The sequence below is a fragment of the Ceratotherium simum genome, chromosome 14, assembly GCF_057802395.1.
Source record: "Ceratotherium simum simum isolate JZ-2026a chromosome 14, ASM5780239v1, whole genome shotgun sequence".
Taxonomy (NCBI): Eukaryota; Metazoa; Chordata; class Mammalia; order Perissodactyla; family Rhinocerotidae; genus Ceratotherium; species Ceratotherium simum.
In genome coordinates this window covers 45,739,151-45,753,128 of record NC_141913.1, presented here as the reverse complement: position 1 = coordinate 45,753,128, position 13,978 = coordinate 45,739,151, and the positions used below count along the sequence as shown (strand labels likewise).

Here is a 13,978-nt window from a genome sequence, read left to right as displayed (position 1 = left end):
TTTAAGCACAGGAAATTTGCTACAAAATCACTGTCTTTGGGTTGGTGAGAAGACGGCAACTTACTGAATTTCAGATTTGGGGTTTTTTTCAGAACTGGTCAAATGAAAGAACAAGGGGGAAAGGAAGTTGAAGATATTGAAAAGAAAGTGGTTAAAGTGATGATCCATAGAGACTAATTTGGGTAAGGAAGGAAATCAAGAGTAGAGGGAGCTGACACATTGGAGAAAGCAGAGGGGAGCTGTATTAGTCAGCTGGGGCTGCCAGAACAAGACACCACAGACTCAGGGACTTAAACAACAGAAATTTCTCTCTCACAGTTGTGAAGGCTGGAGGTCTGACATCAAGGTGTCCACAGATTTGGTTTCTCCAGAGGTCTCTATCCTTGGCTTGCAGATGGCTGCCTTCTCCTGTGTCCTCACATGGTCTTTCCTCTGTGTGTGCCCATCCCTGGTGTCTCTTCCTCTTCTTATAAGGAAGTCAATCCTATTGGATTAGAGCCCCACCCAGACAAACTCATTTAACCTTAATTACCTCCTTAAAGGGCCTATCTCCAAATACTGGCACATCGGGGGTTAGGACTTCAACATATGAATTTGGGGGGGCACAATTCAGTCTGTAACAGGAGGGAAGATGGAAGTTTTGATGAGGAGAAAACAAAACCAAAACCAAGTCTGTTGAAGGGAACTGAGTGCAAGAATAATGTTCCAGGTAGAGGGAAGAGTAAGTGCAAAGTCTCCAAGCAAGTGGCACGCCCGTTGGGGTGAAGATCAGGAGGAAGCCAGGGTGAGGGGAGCTGAATGAAAGGGTGGAGGGTGGGTTGGTAGGGGATGCAGTCCAAGTTTGGTAAGGGCCAGGTCATGTAGAGCCTTATATATCATAGTAAAGGATGCTAGACTTTATTTTATATGTGATGAAAAACCAGTAGAGAGTTTTTCACAGGAAATTGACATGACCTGACTAATGATTTAAGAAGATCACCATGGCTGCTTTTGGTAGAATAGAATACTGAGGAGGATGTAAGCAGGGAGATGAGTAAAAGGAGGCTCTTGCAGAAGTCCAGGAGAAAGGTGATGGTGGTTCAGACTAGAATGACAGTGGTGAAGTTAGTAATAAATGGGTAGACGTAAGAAATTCTTAAATGCTTGAACTGACAGGATTTTGATCTCGATGGATTGAAAGGGGAATGTGAGAAAGACAGGAGTCTAGAATGATTCCTAAGTTTTTGGTCTGAGTGACTGAATAAATGTTGGTTCCATTTACTAAGATGGGCAACATTGGAGGAGGAATAGATTTGGGGGGATGGGTAAAATCAAGACATAAGTTTTATTTATTTATTTATTTTTTGTGAGGAAGATCAGCCCTGAGCTAACATCCATGCTAATCCTCCTCTTTTTGCTGAAGAAGACCGGCTCTGGGCTAACATCCATTGCCGATCCTCCTCCTTTTTTTTTTTCCCCAAAGCCCCAGTAGATAGCTGCATGCCACAGTTGCACATCCCCCTAGCTGCTGTATGTGGGACGCGGCCTCAGCATGGCCGGAGAAGCGGTGCATCGGTGCGCGCCCGGGATCCAAACCCGGGCCGCCAGCAGCAGAGCGCGCACACCCAACAGCCAAGCCACGGGGCCGGCCCCAAGCCACAAGTTTTAGACATGTTACATTTGTGCTGCCCATTAGATATCCAGTGGAGAGATCCAGCATGTATTGGATATGTAAAACTGGAGTTCAGGAGAGATTCAAGGTTTGAGATTTAAAGGTAGGAGCTGTCCGTCTAGAGATGGTATTTAAAGTTGTGGGGCTAGATGAAATCACCAAGGGAGTGAGTGTAGATGGAGAAGAGAGAGGTCCCGGGACTGAGCCTGGGAGCGCTGCACGTTTAGAGGTCTGGAAGAAGAGCAAGAGCAGTAAAGGAAGTTGGAGTGGAGGGACCAGTGAGTAGGAGCAGCTTAACTCACAACTGTTTCCATCTCCAACTTTTGTGTCTCATTCACATAAAGTCCATAGCAACGTTCCTGACTGGCATCAAAGGGGCTCTGCTCCACACAGTCATTCAGGGGCCCAGGCTGACAGATACTTTGTCACCTGCAACAAGTGGCCTCTAAGGTTACCCTGGGCATCCACCCACCGCCGGATAGGGAAGAGCAGGGTAAAGAAGGCACTTCACATCAAGCTTAGCCAGGGAGCGACACTCATCACTTCTGTTCATATTCTATTTCAAGAACTAGTTTGTGCCCCTACATTTAATGACATGTGAAATGATTAAATGTTATATCAAAAGGAATCCTTAACAAAGGAATAACTAGAACGGGAAAATCAAAGCATCATGGAAATATTATAGAGCTAGAAACAACTGTGAGATCCTTTTATGGACAAAGGAGCTGCAACCTTTGCCTACCTTTCCCTATCTAGGTGGAAAAAGCGTCTGGGAACTGTCGTGCCTCGCTGAGCAGCTGCATCCCTTTTCTTAATGGAAAAGGAAGCATGAGTCTTTGGGGGACATCTGTCCGACTCTGCAATGGGCATCACAAAAACCAAGTGAAGAGAGCAGTTCAGGAAGGAGATGGTGATCAACTGGTTGAAATGCTCCTGATTTGTCAATAAGATGAGGACTCATGGTTGGCGAGTAGATTTGACGAGAGTGATTTTGATGGAGTTCGGGGAGGGGGGTCCAACACCTGAGTGAAGTAGGTACAATAGGTATAAGAGAGAATGGAGGATAGCAGTCAAGACAGGAAGTATGGCAAGTCTTTGGAGAAGCTTTGATGTAAAGGAGAACAGAAAAATGAGACGTAGCTGGAGTAGGACGTAGGAAAAAGGGAGAATTTTTTACCTAGGTTCAAAGAAATGCAGTAGAAAGGAGGAATTAATGATTCAAGGAGAAAAGGAGGGAAATTGCAGGCCAAAACCTGGGTTGCAGCTCCTTTGTCCATAAAATGATCTCGCAGTCGTTTCTAGCTCTATAGTGTTTTCATGATGCTTTGATTTTCCCATTCTAGTTATTTCTTTTTTAAGGATTCCTTTTGATATAGGATTTAATCACTTCACATGTCATTAAATTAGTTTTGGCTATTTACCATCATGACTCAGATGGTACTTCAGAAGTATTCATAAGATCAAAGTGCAAAAAAAGTGATTTTTATGTATTTTACCTGGAAGGTTTGTGGATCTTGTTAAATTTGGTTGCAGTAGGGTACCTGATTCTGTCGCAATATACCATTAGAACAAGCAGCAAGCAGTCAGACAGCTCCTTCCCAGGCTAATGCAGAGAGGGCTAGACAATTTTCCGATCCTTACCATTTTCACAGCTCCAATCTTGCCACAGACCCAAGGATTTAATTTTCCTAGCTTCCAGCCCTCTCTTTGTGAGAGCCATTCTCTTTTGTCACCTCTGGTCCCTTAGTAGGAAAATCCTCATTTGTCCAATATTCTGGCCATTAGCAATTTGAAATTTTACCCCTGAGAATGCTGCTTATAGAGAAAGAAGCAATTTGCAGTCCATTTATTGTACTCTTTGTTCTTTAAAAAAATTTTAGGTCATTTGCCTTGATCCTTATTTCTGAAAGTGAAATTGACCATTAGGAGGAGAATATTAGCTGCTAAGTGGAATCCATTGTAGACTATTCTCCAAGACCATTAGCTTTTCATTGGAGGGCAATTGATGTTTACTGTTCACTGTGTACTTCAATCGCATGCATTTTTTCCCCAGAGGTTGTAAAACCTTTAAAAGCGTTGGGAATAGGTTTTTAAAGCCACATGAAAACGTACAAGCAAGATGGAGATAGAGTTAGTGAGTAGGAGGCAGAGCTGATAGCAAGGGCTTTATTTTACTCATGATCGGGCTGATTTAATTGCCTTCTAACTCAGTATATTATGCCCCTTCTCCTGAGCATCAGAGTTAATCATAAATAATGTGTATCAGTTCATTTCACCCTAAATGCAAATATCAGTTCTGGAACAAATATTTAGATAGTGCCAATCAGAGCCTTTTATGTTCTTTTATCAAACCCGAAAGTAAACACAGCTTCTGAAAAGACTTTCTTTTCTGTGAATGCCATTCTGAAACCTAGCTTACAGGTTACAGGATTTTAACCTGCCCTCTGGCTTCACCAAGGAGGAAACTGAGGCATAGGAAAGTTGTTGAGACCTGCTCAAGGAGACCTGTGGTATCGTTGGGAATAAAACCCAGGTCTCTCAACTGCCAGCCCAGAGCTCCCCTACCTTCCTCTCCGAGTGTACCCATTCGTTTCAGGGGTGGGGGGGTCACAGTAAAGGCTGCATCCACAAGACTTGCTCCTGCCCCTCCCTGACCTGATGCTCTTGTTGGGGGAGGGGGGACTAAAGCAAAAAGGAAGCTCTTCTCATTGCCAGAGGGGGAGATAGGAGTCTGTCTGTTCCTGGCTCAGGAGGGAGGGACAAAATCTTTTGCTTCTCAGACTGGGGCAACATGGGAACCTTTTTTCTCTTGAATGCTATGAGGTAGAAGGAGGAGAGGAAGGGAAAGGAAGGGGAGGAGTTGAAAGAGGAGGAGGAGGAAGAATCCCTTCTTACAGAAGAATGGAATGGGGAGATCATTCTCTAGAGCCTGAGTATACTTCCTATCCATCCCCTTCTCTACAGCATAGCCACTGCGCTGGTCCAGACCACCATCACTTCTTACCTGGCCTGTGACAACAGTCTCCCTACTGGACTCCTCGCCTCTAGGCCTGCCTCCTCCAATCCAGCACCCACAGAACAGCTCCAGCGAAGTTCTGATCACTCCCTGCAGGGGATCTCCACTGCGGTGGGATAAACCCCAGACTCCACAATGCCTTAGGAGCGGGTGGTGATCTGGACCTTGTGGTTTCTTCAGCCTCATCTCTCACCACCCTCAACAGAACCTTCCAGCAGACTCTCCCTCAGCCCTAGGCCTCTGCCTCTGCTGTCCTGCTGACTGGAGCATTCTCCTCTCTCTCACCCACTCTTGGTATAATTATTTATTTAGTATTTGTCTACCCCGATACATTGTAAGTCCCATGAGGGCAGGGTTGCATATTTCTCTGTCATTGCATTCCTGGCTTTAGCATAACGTCTTGGACTTAAAAGGTCCTTGATAAACAAACACCAATTAAATGAACAAATAAGTGAAATTCTACATGTCTTTCGAAGCACATAATGGAAGTTGTTTCCACCGGGGGGCTTTCCCATGATTCCCAAAGTCTGGAAGGTGCCACATCCCACCGCCATAGCACTTCTCACACTAAGGTGTCATTGCCCGTCTTCTTCTCTGTCTCCCTCTAGGCTAGATGCTGAGCTCCAGGGGCACAGAGAACAGGTCAGTCTTCCTCACTGGCCTGTTCCCACTCCTTAGCCCAGGGCCCAGCACAGAGTTCATACTCAGTATTTGTCAAATGAATGACTATACGCCTAACGTTTCTGATTCTCAAGTTTAAACCAATGTGTTTGCTTTCAAGAAGAGTGGAAAATAATAGTATCAGCATCATTATCATCCATTTATTGTTTATTCTGTGTTGGGAATTGCGCACATCATCAGGTACATGCAGTTCTCACCAGCTTATAAATACAACTGTCTCATTATTACTCAGATTATTACAATTTTGAATACCCATTTCCTCAACTTAAAATGGAAGACCAATGTCTACCTAGCTGTCTTTTTCTTTCTCTGATTTGATTGCATAAATTCTTTTTTTTTTTTAATTTTATTTATTTATTTATTTTTCCCCCAAAGCCCCAGTAGACAGCTGTATGTCATAGTTGCACATTCTTCTAGTTGCTGTATGTGGGACGCGGCCTCAGCGTGGCTGGAGAAGCAGTGCGTCAGTGCGCGCCCAGGATCCGAACCCGGGCCGCCGGCATCAGAGCGCATGCACTTAACCACCAAGCCACAGGGCCGGCCCCATGATTGCATAAATTCTTCCCTTTGCTGGTTTCTGTGAATCTTCTTAATCTCTCTCTCTCATATTTTTCTCTGTTTCTTTAAGTAAAGCTAACATTCTAGTTGGATGATTTTGGGTCAATTATTCAACTTCTTTGTCTTTTCTTTCCATAACTGTAAATGGGATGATAATGATACATCATAGGGTTATTGTGAGAATTAAAGAAAATTTTACCTATAAAACACTTAGAACAGTGCCTGCCACGTACTGCATTATGCCACTGCTGCTGCTGTTGTTGTTATGTGGACCTGCCGACTACACCTGCCCCAACTGAGTTTTACTTCTCTCCCAGTGAAGCAACTGGCAAAGACAGCCAGCATCTGTGCCCAATTCCAAACTCCCAGGAGACCCAGCCCAGGTCAGGTGTTTAATCAGCTATGGTGGGGGGGCCTGGACAGGTGGAGATAAAGTGCAGAATTATATTACTTGTTAGGTGCTGAACTGTGTGCACTCAAAATTCATATGTTGAAGCCCTAAAGCCCAATGTGACTATATGTGAAGATAGGGCCTTTAAGGAGGTAGTTAAGGTTAAGTGAGGTCATCTGGGTGGGGATCTAATCCAATAGGAGTGGTGTCCTTATGGGAGGAGGAAGAGAGACGAAGGATGGGCACACACACAGGAAAAACCATGCGAAGACACAGGAGAAGATGGCCGTCTGCAAGCCAGGGAGGGAGGCCTCAGGACAAACCAACCCTGTGGACACCTTGATGTCAGACCTCTAGCCTCCAGAATCGTGAGAGAGAAATTTCTACTGTTTAAGCTCCCCAGTTGGTGTATTTTGTTTGGCAGCTCTAGCAAAGTAATACGTTACCCAAAGATAGTTGTTGGCCCTCATTTTTGCTTTTGGGAAAGTGATTCTCATAATTTAGACAGACAGAAAAAAGTTTCCTTTTAAACCTAGTGCCTGGAACAGAGTAAGTATGCCCTACGTGGTGTAGTTGGTTTTGTTATTGTCCTTGCTGCTGCTCTTGGTTTTTTTTTGTTTTTTTTGCTGAGGAAGATTTGCCCTGAGCTAACATCTGTGGCAAATTTGCCTCTATCTTGTATGTGGGCCACCAACACAGCATGGCCACTGACTAGTGGTGTAGGTTGGCACCCAGGGACCAAACCCGGGCCACGGAAGCAGAGTGCCGAACTTAACCACTAGGCCACCAGGGCTGGCCCTGCTGCTATTGTTTTTGTTGTTGCTGGTGGTCACATTGTTGCTGTTGTGTTCATTGTTGAGAGGAGGGGGAGCTCAGACCACTCTACAGCCCCAGAAGGTTCAGACACCCTCAAAAAAAAGGCAAAAGTAACTGTTCTCCACACGCAGATTTTTTTTAAATTTGAAATTCCTCGCATAAAATTGAAGATGATTTAGTTGCATCCAAAGTCAAGGCTGAGAATAATGGGAGTAGTAAAAATGCGGAAAGTATTAAAAAATGATGCAGGCAAGATAGAAATGGTGAAAAAAAGTGAGAGGGGAAAGCCGATAAAGCCAACAGTAATGGAGCAAATAAGAAGGAATAAAATCACTGTAGGTAAATAATTGATAGACATTTATCTCCCTATATATTAATCATATCGGTGTAACAAAATACTTTCCATATAAGCTTTTTTTTTTTTCCTTTTTTTAGGCAAAGAAAAAGTCTATCCTCCTTCTTTTCAGTGTGATAAAGCACTGTTGGCCCTCTGAGTCGATGTGGACTGTGCGAACTTCTATTGTCTGCTTCAAAATCTTGTCAGTTTTATATTGTTCTATGGGAAAATTGTTTTGCATTCTAAATAAAATTCCAAGTGAATTTTGGATTACACCATGTCTTTAAATTGGGCCAGCTGCTTTCCAGTTTGAAAAGGAGGCTGTGTTTCCTGCCAATACTCAGATTGGTTTATCACATCCCATGTGAAGAAAAAATAAACTGTCACATCACAGCAGAGTTGAAACTCATTCCCTGCCTTGTAAATATGTTCCAGGTCTGGAAGGCTAACTTCCTCTTAAATGTGACTTATGTATTCGTGAACTTTCCTCTTTAATTTTTGTGTATTCCAAAGTTTCTACAATGACATATTTCATTTTTTGGAATCAGAAAAACAATATAACAAATATTTTTTTCAAAAAGAGACAGACTCTGGAGTTTCCTTTCATGGGACTTTTGAAAAATTTATTAAGGCTGAAAAAATTCCATTTGGCACTGAGAAGATTTCATTTGATCCTGCTTCTCTGGAGCAATGCCACAAATTTCATTTGTAATGTACTGCTTTTATCTTTGGATAGGAAATTGCGAAAGGACAGTAAGGAGGGCAGGTGTCCTTTATATGCACTTAACTTCATAAACTTCAACTGATGCTTTGCCACCTGTTATCAACAACACCTGCAGGATAGACTGGGGATAACAAAAGAGGCATTCAGGGGCAGACGACTACAGTTACGCAGTTGAAAGTCAAGGTTGCATCTTTGGCGAGTCCACCTAGATAACTGGGGATTTTTCCTTTTTTTTTTCCTCAATAGTAAATACATTCACATGGTTCATACATTTAAATATAGGAAATGCTTCACAGTGAAAACTTTTTTAGGTCCCTCAACTGTGCAGTTTTCATCTCTGAGCTCTCACAGGTCACTAATTAGTTTGATCAGTTTCAGGAATATTCTTCCAGAATTTCTTCAGGCAAATACAAGTGTATATGACTTCATGTATATTTTAAGCTGTGGACCATTTAATGAAAACCATGTCTAATGGGAATGATCTTCTGCCAGGATTTTTTTTTTTTTTTTGGTGTAAGAAAAAATATTATAGTGAACCTTTATATGGTTTTAGTTTTCTAGCAATAGTAGAGATAGCCTGGCCTACTAACCAGTGCTGGGCTAGGCATCAATAGATGTGCTGTTAGTTTAAAGTATAACTCTGAACTACAGTTCTTTGTGCTTCAGCTGAGGAGAAGACGCATCTGTGACTACGAAGGTAAAATGGAGACACGGCTCTGTCAGTCCTCTGAAAAGTGCAAGCTCCCAGGCAAAAAGAAGGCATTAATGATTACCTTCACGAGGAACATGGCATCTTCCAACCTTCTTTTGATGATAAATGAACAGCCTTAAATTGTGGCTCAAAAAGATTATACTAGATTTGCAAAGCGAGACACTGCTATCGGCTATAATCTTTATAATGAATTCATCAACCCAACATTTTTTTATTGCTTGCAAATGTTGCTACCATTAGCCAAGGTTTATTGAACCTCAGTAATGTGGTTTCTACCATCAAGAGTGAGACGACTGAGTTGGGAGAGATCTCTGGCCATCTAGAATGTCTAAACAGGCAGTTGGTCACCAGCCATAGACAAGGTCTATGAGAAATTGCTAAGGAAGCAATGGACGTCTGCTCTTTTTCTCTCAATATACCTGAGGACACTAGTTTAACTGAACAGGATTTCACAGCATTGTTTTGCATAAATCAATATTAATTTATAGGTTATATTTTAAAAGCCTTGCCCAAGTCTTTGATCAATCTAGCCTACGGAAAGCATTTGCCTTATTTATTTTGTATCTTTATCATATACAATATATATATTGCATGTTTTATACATATATATATATATTTCTTTTTTCTGAACATTTAAAACTAGATTGCAAACATCAGGTCCTTTAATCCTAAAAGATGGTGTGTTTATTTCCTAAGAACAAGGGTATTCATTTACATGATCATAGTACAACTGTCAAAATCAAAAATTTAACATTAAAACGATACCATTATCTTGTTTATGGATCTTATTTAAATTTCACCAATTGTCTCAAAAATGTCCTCTATAGCAATTTTTATTTTTCTAATATGGAATCCAATCTAGGGTCACTCAATGCGCTTAGTTTTTCTGTCTCTTTAGTTTTCTTTAAAATGGAACCATTCCTTAGCTTTTGTCTTTCATGATATTGGCATTTTTGAAAACTAGAGTTATTTTGTAGAATGTCTCCCAATTCATGTTTGTCTAATGTTTCTTCATGATTAGGTTCAGGTTGTGCAAAAATGGGAGGAATAATACATATAAGTGCTGTTGTGTTCTTCTTAGTCGTTCTAATTTTAGTCTTTCTGACGAATGTATGTGGTTTCACATTGTAGTTTTAATTGGCATCTCTCTTATGACTAGTGAGGTTGTACACATTTTCATGTTTCTTAGCTATTCGGATATCACTTTTTGTAAAGTACATATTCCAATCTCTTGCCCATTTTTTCCTTTATTGTCTGTCTTTTCTTGAATTATAGAAGTTCTGTGTATATTCCAAATACAAACCCTTCTCATTACGTGTGATACAAATATTTTTTTCCACTTTGTGGTTTGCATTTCATTCTTTTAAGGAAATGTATTAATCTCTTTCTTTATGTTTAATGTATTATGTGTCCTGCTTAAGAAATCTTTCCCCATTATCTATATTATCCTCTACAAACCTCATTGTTTCGCCTTGCACTATCTATGATTAGCCTATGAACTTCAGCATATGGTGTGAGGTAAGGTCAAGTTTCATTTTCTTTATATGAATGTCCAATTGCCCAGCACTATTTATTGAAAAGACCATCCCCTACTGCTCTGAAGTGCCCTCCATGTCATAAATCAAGTGTCCATATATGCACGGTTCTGTTTCTGCAGTCTCCAATCTCTTCTACTAGTCTCGTTATCTATTGTTGCACCAATATTATACCTGCGATATAATTATCACAGTTTCATAATAAGTGTTGATAGTTAGTAAAGTATATCTTCCCACCTTATTCTTCAATAATGCCTTGGCTATTGTTGGTACTTTGCATTTCTGTGTAAAATTTAGAATTTGTTTACGTTAAAAGAAAGAAAAAAACTTGGAGTTTTGATTAGAATTGCATTGAATTCACGGATCATTGGAGAGAAGTGACATTTTTACAATATTTATTATACCAATCTATAAACATGGTTTATCTGTCCATATAATTAGGTCTTTGTGTGTGTACGTGTCATTTCTCTCAATAATGTATTCCAGTTCTCTATACAAAGTGAACATCACTTGTTAATTTGTGCATCATTTGTTAATTGCATTCCTACATGCTTGATTTTTATGTTATTTAATATAGGACTGCAATTAACTTTTTAAATAGACATTGTATGCAACAAACTTGCTTAACTCACTTATTCTAAATATTTATTTGTATATTCCTTTGGCATTTTGTATGTACATATTCATATAAACTTCAAATAGTGGCAGTATTTCTTCTTTTCTAAAATGTTTTTTGTATCTTCCTATTCTTTGTGCCCTGGCTAGGACCTCCAGTACAATGCTGAATAGAATTGGTCATAATGGATATCCTTGTGGCCATCATGGAGGTGAGGTGTGCCTCTCAGATCTCCCTTCGAAAAAGAACCTGACTTGGGGAGGGTGGTTAACTCACAGCTTCTAACTGCAGGTGCCTTCAGGATCTCCGTCAGCTTTTGAGCTGAGGCCACGCACTTCTGGAGCAACCTCCAGCCCACAAATGAGCATGGCAGTGGTACAAGGACTCACATTCTTTGGCCAGCCTGGGACTCGTCTATGGGAAATCTTTGAGCCACAGCTCCCCATTGGGCTGGTCAAGATGCTCTCAGAGCTGCATTGCAGTCTGAGGCTTTTCCTACCTCATGTCCTTTCCTTCCTCTCTCCTTTCACAGGTGTCAGATCTGCTTTGAGGCCTGAGTCTGTTTCTGCCCAATCCTGCTCCCTCTCTTGATCTTTCACAAGCATTGCCTCCCATAAATATATTGCACATCCAGATTCATCTTGGCATCTGCTTCTCAGAGATTAGCCAATACACTGGCCTTATTCCCAAAATCAAAAGAAAAAATTCTCAACACTTAACTATTAATTATGGTATTTACTACAAGCTTTTTGTGGATGCCCATGGTCAGATTAAGAAAGATTCTTTCTCTTCCTGGATCACTAAAAGTTTTCTTTGTTTTAGCTATAAACGGAATCTGAATTTAATCAATTTTTTTCTGTAGCTGTTGGGGAGATTTTTTAATTTTTCTGTTCTGCTCAGTTAACATGGAGAATTACAGCGGTTGATTTTTGAATGTAAATACACCTTGTTTTCCTGGGGGAAAAAAACCCAGCTTGATCATTATGTATATTGATCCTTTTACATATTGCTGGACTCTGTAAATATTTTGTACAGAATTTTTACATCTAATGTTCATGAGTGAGATTATCCTGGAATTATCCTTTCTCATAATGTCTTGTCAAATGTTGGTATCAAATTTATACCAGGCTCGTAAAATGAGGTGGGGAGTGAGTTTTTTTCTAGCATAATTTTTTGTAAACTCTCTCATATCATACACTAGTGGGCTCCACAATTCACTCAGGAGTATTCTGGGATGGGGACCAGGAGGTAGGGAGTGTAATGAAAGTGTAGCATGTGAAGACAGGTTGCTGAGGAGCAGACTTCATGTCATAGCCTGCTGGGACCAGTCTTGTTCAGTTAAGCTATCTTGGGCAGGATGGAGCTGGGCCAGGCCAAGAACCCTCAGATCTCAGCCCATCCCAGGGTTCTGGCCTTCCTCCTTCCCCCTCATTCATTGTCCTGTGGGGTAAGGCAAGTGTAGGGAGGCAAGAAGCTCTCTAGCTGCCAGGCTTGTGGGTGCCACCAGCTGAGCATGCAGTCCCCAGTCTGGTCTTTGGCTGAGGAAGGCCTCGAAGAACTTGGGCCTTCACTGTAGTATCTCTAGACAGGTTGGGATGAGGGATGATGCCTTGCCCTTGGAGGGCTGCCCTCCCTCTGTGCCATCCAGGAACTGCTGCATGTAACAGGAGGTGTTGAACAGCACATGGCCTGTGGCCTGCATGCTGATGAGGGCCCAGTGAAGAGCTTCCTTTGTCATGTGCTTGGCCCATAGCAGTGCAGATTGTAGGAAAGGGCATATGTGCCATAGAGAGTCGCCTTCTGGGTCAGGTAACCAATGAAATATTGTAGGTTCACTTTGTACAGGTTCAAGGTTACACAGGCCACATGGATCTTCTTGACAGGCTTATGGGAGAGGAAGAATTGGTACCTAGTCCCCTGCATCAAGACAAGCATGTGGGTGGCACCCCTTCAAAGACTTCCCCCAGGCTCCCAATGTTCTCCCCCAACACAGGTGGGATCTCACCTGCTCTGATGGAGACTGCCATTTCTGCCCCTTCTGGAGGACCATGAACACTGTCTTGTCTGTCAGGGTTTGGAAATACTCTCTGTCTCTACAGCTGTGCCATCTTCTTCCAGCACTAGGAAGAAGGGCTTTTCTACCAGCATCAGCATGTCCCAGAACTTGTGGAGGAGGTCCTAAAGACTGTGCCATGATGCCTTTCCGTGTGTTCTGGTCGGCAGTGCTTACTCTGCAGGGCCAGGCCCTAGGGGCCTCCAGGCTGGGCTCCAACAGCAGGTGCTGGGTCACCACCGAAGTGCTCACTGCCACACACCTGGAGAGGGACTTGGGGTAGACAGGGCTGAGGGACTTCATGGCATATTCCATCCTTGTCAGCTGGACTGTGTTGGCCCTGCCTCTCATGGCCTCCTAACTTGCTTCCAATACTGCCCCTCTGGGGAGTGTTTCCTCTGTCTTATTATCTGGAAGAGATTGTGAAAGCCTGGTGAAGGAGAAAAAGAAGAATGCATTAAGTATGATTCCATTTATCTCAAGTTCAAAAACAGGCCAAAATAAACTATCCTGTTAGTAATGCATACAGAGATGGGTAAAACTGTAAAGAGAAGCAAGAAAATGTTTACCGCAAGTGTCAGGATGGTGGCTGTGCCTAGAAGGGACTGCGGAATTCATCTAGGAGGGGAACTCAGAGACTTCCAGTGTGTTGTCTATGTTCTTGTCCTAAGTGGTGGTTACACAGACCTTTGCTTTAAAATTCTTCTTTAAACCAGGGATCAGCAAACTATGACCTATGGACCAAATCCAGTCTGCTGCCCATTTTTATAAATAAAGTTTTATTGGAACACAGCCACATTCATTCCTTATGTGTTGTGTTTAACTGCATTAGTTTAGGCCCAGAAGAGTGCATTAAACATATATATATGGTTTCAACCAGAGGTTGCT

The 13,978-nt window shown here is 42.0% G+C and overlaps 1 pseudogene; it reads right to left on the bottom strand.

The window, feature by feature from the left end:
* Positions 1 to 12,604: 12,604 nt before the first annotated feature.
* Positions 12,605 to 13,423, bottom strand: LOC101403377 (lipid transferase CIDEC-like; annotated as a pseudogene).
* Between the last annotated feature and the right edge of the window lie 555 nt (positions 13,424 to 13,978).